This window comes from Poecile atricapillus, chromosome W (assembly GCF_030490865.1).
Source record: "Poecile atricapillus isolate bPoeAtr1 chromosome W, bPoeAtr1.hap1, whole genome shotgun sequence".
Lineage (NCBI taxonomy): Eukaryota > Metazoa > Chordata > Aves > Passeriformes > Paridae > Poecile > Poecile atricapillus.
Genome location: NC_081288.1, coordinates 28,841,088 through 28,847,087, shown reverse-complemented (window position 1 = coordinate 28,847,087; position 6,000 = coordinate 28,841,088). Strand labels below are relative to the sequence as shown.

General features: G+C 43.4%; 1 protein-coding gene across 10 annotated transcripts in view; it reads left to right on the top strand.

The window, feature by feature from the left end:
* The first annotated feature begins 890 nt into the window (after positions 1-890).
* LOC131591963 (activating transcription factor 7-interacting protein 1-like) overlaps positions 891-6,000 on the top strand; it is an 83,937-nt gene continuing 78,827 nt past the window's right edge. For 3 of the 10 annotated variants that reach the window (XM_058863108.1, XM_058863112.1, XM_058863111.1), the window contains exons 1-3: positions 891-1,046; positions 2,572-2,668; positions 4,198-4,237. The gene's annotated coding sequence lies outside the window, so the exon portion shown is untranslated. Of the gene's footprint in view, positions 1,047-1,095; positions 1,299-2,547; positions 2,669-4,197; positions 4,238-6,000 lie in introns of those variants that run through there. The other 7 variants (XM_058863114.1, XM_058863121.1, XM_058863118.1 and 4 more) reach the window with 5 other exon arrangements.

Sequence of the window (6,000 nt, the reverse complement as noted above, 5' to 3'; positions counted from 1 at the left end):
CATGACCTTTACTTGCTTTAACAAGGAGAGAATAGGATTCTCCGCTACCAGGTTAGGAGGTGACTGGTACTTCTGCTAAGAAGTCTACACATGTCCTTCTATGCTCATGTGGTTTATTATGTACTCAAGGACACCGCCATGGGTCTCTCCGTTAGACCTGACCCATGCCACATGGGACAGACCAGCTGCTGGTCTGTTCTGCCTTTGGCTGTGGTACAAAGACCACCAAGTTCTAGCTCACGTCAAAGCAGGCCATGTGGTTTTTTTCCCCCATGCCCGAGGCAGAAACGGACAGTGGATGGGGAATGGCCACTTGTGGTTTTGACTTGAAGCTCACCTGGGATAACGCATGTGCTTCATATTCACCTACAAGCAGAGCCAACAGGCACCTTTGTTTTCTTGGCACTCTTCAGCCTCAAGGCTGGTTATTAAATAACTCCAAACCTCTGGGCTTTGGTCAGGCACAGCCCTACGCTAGAAGCGGGACACGAGGTTTGATAAGAGACGAGCAGCGAGCAATGCAGGTCACTGATAACGCAGCCTGGCGGATTTTAGGCGGGCTTTCGAAGGCGTCAGAGAGGCTGCAGGGCCACGCAGTGGCGGGAAGCTGCGAGAGGGGAGGGAGGAAAGCAGGAAGGAAGGTTGGGCCGGCTGCTCCCGGCACCGCCCCTCGCTGCGCCACAGCGGCCCCTAGCGGCAGCGGCCGCAGCGCGCCCCGACGCTCGCTGCGCCTAACCTTGCACGACTGTGTGCCAAGGGGCGGGCCCACCGCTTATTTGAATACCACGGAGGCTTATTTGCATGGCACCAAGATGGCCGGCCCTGCGATTGGCGGGTTCCGGAGCAGCTCCCCACCGCCGGCCCCTGTGCCCACGGAGAGGGCGGGGCCAACCGAGAGAGGGGCGGAGACACGGGGTTTATTTGCATAGCGGCCCGGCGCGTGCGACGCGGGGAGGCGGCGTTGGCGCCCGGAGCGGGTTCCCAGTTTGAATCCGCGGCGGCGGCCGCTGCTGGGGCGGGAGCTGCCGCGGAACCCGAGGGCGCAGGTACCGCGGCGGGCGTTCGGGGCGCGGGGGTCGGGCGGGCAGGGTACGCCAGCGGCTGTGCTCGCTGCTCCGCGCGGCGGCGGCGGCTGCGGCTGCGGCTGCAGCAACACTGCGCATGCGTTGGGAAGCTGCAGCGCTGTACACGCGCATGCATGGGAGCACGTGACCCGGCTCCAGTGCAGCGGCGGTGGCGCGCGTGCGCGTCCCCGTTGCTCCCGCGCGGTGGCGGCGGCGGTGGCGGCGCGGGCACAGGTGGGTCTGACGGGAGCGCGCACCGGGCAGCACCGGGCACCCGGTTGGGCGCGACCCGCCTCGCGCAGCCCGGGCGAGGCGAGGCGATGGCGCGTGTTTGGGTGGGACAGGGGCGCGCCCGGCGCCTCGAGAGCGTTTCCTCGTTCCCTGCCGGAAATGGGGTGGAGTGGCCTGGGTGGTGCTGTGCGACATCGGGAAGGGCCGCACCGGCACGGCGGGCGCGGGACGTCGCAGCGCATGGACTGCAGAAGCAACGAGGGGAAACTTGGTGGTGTTCCTGCGCTGGTAGGCACCAGGGCACAATTTCTCTACGGTATGGATATGCTTGTGCATTGGAAACCAAACAGTTCCTGTAAGGGAACAGAGAAGGCCGAGTTGTGCTTACTTGTCTGATGCCACCAGTAAACAAGGTCCAGGCGGCACCTCGAGGTGTCATGGCCACCCACATCAGGCAGCATGGCAAAAGGGTTTAAGCCATGTGCTACGTTAAAGAAGGTTCAATCGAACATCTTCTCTTCCTTAAACTTAAGTATTTAAAATATCGAAGCTTTTCACTCTTAAGTGCTTTATTCTTTAATTCTGAGGCCTGGTAGAGGTGTAGCTCTGCCATTGAGCAGTTCGTTCTTCTAGCAAGTCCGTCTTTCTCTTCCAACATCTCAGTCGTTGGCAGATACTCAGTGGAAATGCTGATAGTGGGATATTTTGTTGCTTAACAGCAATTTTGAAATAATTTTACGTAGTGTCACGTGATTGTGACCCTTACCGTAGACAGACTTACTGAAAAGATTGGATGGAAAAGTACTTGCTTAAAATAAATAGGTGAACAGCTCTGCTGTTTTAGGGAGCAGTCAATGAGCTTAAAAATGTAGGCTTCAGTCACAGAAAAACGTCCCTTACGCATCTAAGCATTTACCACATTAACCAGCAGAAGTAAGAGCATGTTAATAGACCTGTATTTTTGATGTCCCAAACTATACAAGGAAATGCGGTATTATTATGAATAGGTCTATTAGAATTTAATTTTCAAAGATCTGACTATTTTAAAAGCATGCTGTTTATTTCTATTTTGGAAGTTAAAATATATGTTTGCACTTGTTACAGTTCATAATACTTACGTTAATACATTCAAAAGCAGAAGCATGAAGAATGTGCTTAAATATCTCCTTAAATGTGGAATGAATAAGTTAAATATGAAATCTGTACACAACCATCAACTATTAATCTAAAAAATAAGTGGTTTTCTGATTAGGTGCTGGTTTTTACACTCCTACAGAAAGGTATGAAGGAGAGTAGTGCCGCACATATCTAGAATTCCTTGGAGGGGAAGAAACCAAGCACAAAAATCACTGCTGTTTGATACGTGATCTTGGGTAGGTAATTTCTCAGTTTCAGATCTATGAAATGGGGCTAATGGTTGTTGTCAGGCCAGTCACAAAATGAATTCACTAATAACTGCATGAGGGTTTATGCAACTCATGAATCATGATAACTGTACCCACTGTTTATTTATTATTTTATATGCTCCAGAAGTGCCAACTTAAACTTCTATGTATACACAATCTAGGGAGCATTATATTAATAATTTTGGATTCTTGTTACGTTTTTAGTTGAGAAAATTTAGTGCATTGCTTGGAGTAAAAGGTGTTTTTATCAGCTGCAACCTTTCTACCAACTGTAGCAGTGCTGAGCTGATGTCTTCTCTGATAATGTGGAACACTGTTGTATTTTGCTGTATGAAGTAATTTAGCAAGAGTACCGTGGATGTTGTGTAGACTTGAAACTAATGGCAGCAGCATTTATTTGTAAAACGATGTGACAATTATTATGTGCATCGATTAAAAAAGTTATTTTGATGATTTTATTGAGAGACCTCTTATCTTCCAACCCATATGAAGTCTGTTCTCAAGAAGATGCTTATTCCAGTAGATACGCCTGTCTTTTTTTGCCACATTTCCTGTACCTTTATAAGCTGTAGCTTGTATTATTGTGCTCATTTCATAAACTTAAAAAATCAACATTAACTGTAGCACATTAATTTTTCTATATAAGCTCCTTTAGTAATGCTTCCCATTGGGACATAAAACACATAGGCATGTGCTTTCCTACCAGCATGGGAGGTGATTTTGCCAGCGAAGAAAGAGCCTGAACAACTTAAGAATAAAAAAAAGTTAATTAAAAAAAATTTAATAATTAAATTTTAAATTCTGATTTTACAAAATTCAGTGGAAACAAAAATGTTTTTTACATGTTCAGTGAATTTTAAAATACTGATTTATCATTAGTAACTCAGTTTTCATTTTCCTTGTGTTTACGCATGTTTCCTGTTACAAACTAGAAATAGTTCCACAGTGAAAAGGAGTTGACTAAACCAAATACTGTATTTTGTTTTCAAAACAAGTAAAAAAAAATCTCATTTCTCACCACTTAGATGTTTTTAATGGTGTAGTCATTTATTAGGTTTATCTCAACTTAATTGTCAGAAACCATACGTATGGCAAAAATGTCAAGTTTATCCATGGAATACAAGCAGTGAGGCCGAAAGATCCTTTAAACCAGGATGTTGTTCTTACTTAATAGTTTGCATATTAATGTGGGGTTTTTTCCTATTTGTTCTACTCTTGGTGTTTTTTCTACATTATGGATTAGTTCCATGTTTACATTATGATTTTATTTTGGGAATTATGGCAATGACACATGCACATCACAATTTTCATAAGGGTTAATAAATGAAGAAAATAATTTGCAAGTTGGAAAACTGTTATGGTATGTGAATATGGGGAGTTGGGGTTTTTTTTCCCCCTCCCTGATATATTTTTATTTAATACGGCTCTTAAATGCAATGAAATCTAATGTTAATATTTTTGAGAAACATCTGTCATTTGTCTCTGTTTTTTTCTAGTATGTGACATTACTCTGAGAGATTGACCTATTCACACAAAGTAAGTGGGAGTTCATAAACTGGTCAACATAAATGCTACTTTCTTGATGTATATTTGTAATCCTGGTGTTTCAGCTCTGCTCATTGCACTGTGTGTGCTGCATGAAAAAACTCTCCTAGTTCCACTATACTGTAAGAACCTGTTAATCAAGCAGCAGTGACTTATCCAAATACAGAATGGAGAGTAAGATAGTGGTGTTGTGTGCTGCAAGTTTTTTGGGTTTTTGTGTTTTAATGGAATTTTTTTTGGTTTTGGATTTTGGAGTTTTTTGACAGCTCATTAAAAGCAGAAAGTTAAATTGTTTCTAAAGTGATACCTTTCTTGTCAAGTCAGCTGTAGAATGTCTTCGAGTATGGTTTTGATATGAATTGTGGAATACTTAATATTTGAAATCTCTTTACCTTGGCCTTGGTTTGGATACTAAAGACAACTGGATGATGCCAAAGAAAGTAACTAAAAATTTTTAATACTTAAGAGAATTTGGAACATAGATTGTGTCAACTTCTGAGTTCTGGTTATCTTATTAAGACCATAATTTTGCATGCTATTGTGGAAATCTTAGTTTTTATTTGAAAAGATTTGGTGTACTGTTGGTAGTGTTTTAGATGTCTTCCATTTTTTGTTCAGGTTCTTCTAATTTTTTTTCTGCTCTGTACATAGAAAATGAAGAATGTGACCGCCATTAGTATAGAAATACAATGTTTAAGTCTCTAAAAGCATCTAATTGAAGTACAATATCAGTCTACAGATTAGACTATGAAAGTGAGTGTTGTCAGTTGTAAATATGAAGTACTGATACTAGTTATCTAAGAACTGGATCTTCAAAATGCATCAATATTTTTTTACTGTGGTGAACAATGGAAGTGTGTCAGAAAGGGGAGTCTGCTTTGTTAGCTTTGAGGGGTTTTTTTTGTCTTAAATTGCATATTCTCATTTTAATTAATGTTCTGGTTCTGAGCACTGTTCTTGACTGTCTGGAGATATAGGCCAAAAAGCATTCCAAAGTTGAAAGTAGGTTTTTCAGTTAAATGTGACTTTTATGTAGCTTTGTATTTTATGCTTTCATCTGGTGTTGTATTAGGTAGTGTTAAAAAAGCCAGAATGCTTTTAATGAAAAATAAATCATAATCACAGAATTTTTTGGGTTGGAAGGGACCTTAAAAATCATCTACTCCCAGCTGCCCTGCCATGTGCAGGGAGACCTTCCACTAGACCTGGTTGCTCAGAGACCCATCCAACCTGACCTCGAAAACTTCTATGGGTGAGGCATTCAGAATTTGACCATCTGACAGTGCAGTGCCTCACCACTCTCACACTGAAGGACTTTTTCCAAATATTTAATACAAACCTACTTGTTTTCAGCTTGAAACCATTACTTTTCGTTCTATAACTACGTAACCTTGTAAAAAGTTTCTTTTTAGTTCTTTTGTAGATTTTTTTTTTAAATAAACACTGGAAGGTCCCCTAAGGTATCTGCAGAGCTTTTCTTTTTCCAGAACAATCCCAGTTCTCTCAGCATTTTCTCTTGGGAGAGATGCTCCATCTCTTTAATCATCTTGGTTGCCCACCTTCAGGCTTGCTCCAACAGGTCTTTGTCCTTTTTGTGCTGAAGACCCCAGAGCACTGCAGGTGTCATCTCATCAGAACAGAGCAGAAGGGCAGAATCCCTTCCCGCAGTGTGCTGGCCACACTGCTTCGGATGCAGCCCAGGGTAGAATTTGTTTTCTGGGCTGTAAGTGCACATTACTGACTCATCAGCCCCA